Source organism: Macrobrachium rosenbergii, chromosome 10 (assembly GCF_040412425.1).
Source record: "Macrobrachium rosenbergii isolate ZJJX-2024 chromosome 10, ASM4041242v1, whole genome shotgun sequence".
NCBI lineage: Eukaryota > Metazoa > Arthropoda > Malacostraca > Decapoda > Palaemonidae > Macrobrachium > Macrobrachium rosenbergii.
The window spans coordinates 10461650-10463371 of record NC_089750.1 but is presented as its reverse complement, the minus strand read 5'-3'; positions in this window follow the sequence as shown (position 1 = coordinate 10463371).

The following is a 1722-nucleotide window of genomic DNA, read 5'->3' as shown; positions in this document are numbered from 1 at the left end:
AAACATCTGAGGCTTTCTTTATATAACAAGCAAGTTAATGAAGCGAAGAATGACCTACCCTAGTTTCTCATTCTAACCTAATGTTAAAATCGACAGACTCATTGGTCAAATTCTTGAAGAAAAAATTCTTGGATGCAATAATAATTAGTTGCGGATGTTATGTATGAAAAAATCTGCGTAAGAATTTATATTACCTTCACTGGCATTCTGGACTATTTTTATACCGAGATCATAATCTTTGAATCTCTGCTTCATTTGCAAGACGTTTTACATAACCGAGAAAAACTCAACATATCATGATTTTCATTACCAGTGAGGTACATTTAAGGTTGAATAAAAAATAAACTTTGTTATTGTTTATCATTTATATGTTTAGGTGTGCTAAAGCCATATGTATCTGAAACATTTTCATCTTAAAAAACTGTTCATAAAAAAAAATACGCAATTTATTAGAAGAATAATATCCAGTTGTTCATGGTGTAATATTTCATTAACTCTGCTTTTGTGATTGACATTATTCTGAAAGTACTGGGAAACAAATCCCACTTCAGTTGCTCTAGAATAATTATCCCCCTAGGGGAAAAAATATTAATTCCGTTTTGTGTAAAAAAAAAATGGTTCAGCTGAACTAGAGACCTAAAAGGTAACAATTGTCTTTTGTAGAAAAAAAAAAAACTGTTAATTCTAAAGAATTTTCAAGCGGCCCTTCTTGGAAAATAAATCACGATTCGTGTGAGCAGTGAAGTTAGAATTTCATCTCGTAATTCTTCAAAGGCCGAGAAGCCTCTTGTTAAGGAATTGTGTCCCATACCTGTGAATCTTTTATATCAATATATAAATATAAGCATATATATATATATATATATATATATATATATATATATATATATATATATATATATATATTATATATATATATATAAATATATATATTATATAACGATGTGTATATTTATATGATTAACATGTGTATGACTTATATATATATATATATATATATATATATATATATATATATATATATATATATATATATATATATATATATATATATATATATATATATATATATATCTCAAATCTGTCACAACCAACCGAAGTCGACTAACTGCCGGATACTAAATTCGCTCTCTAGGTGAACAAAATAGTTTTAATAAAATGAAAATAAACATGTTTTTCATCGCCAGTGTTTTCTCAGTATATAAATATAAATTTTTTTTGCAATGCTGCGATATAAAAAATCATTGTGTTTATGAGAAATCTGCTAAGAAAAAAGTTATTAGTTTAAAAAATTCCCGATGGCATCAGAATTAGTTCTTTATAAATTTGTGTTAGTTATAAATCACGTGAGAATTGAATTGTCTTGTTTTGAGTTTGCTAAGTGAAGAAATGTTAATTAACTTGACAATGATCAGTGTTGACGTAGTTGACTACGAATCAAATTTGATTATGTCTATTAAAACTGGCGTCACCTATAAATAAAACAAGCTAACTATTTTGCAAAGCATTCATTTTTATCTTTAGCTTTTTCTTCAAACTATATGAGAGTTCGTGTAAAGAAATAGTAAGAAGCTTATAAATACGTAAATGCATCATCGTTTAGGTTGATGATCAAAGTATGTAAAAGCGAAAGCTCATGGAGGAATGTTTTACGGTCCTTTTATCTTTGCCGTGAAAAAAAATCTGGTGAGCAATGTATGAGGTAGAAAAGTGAAGCACTTC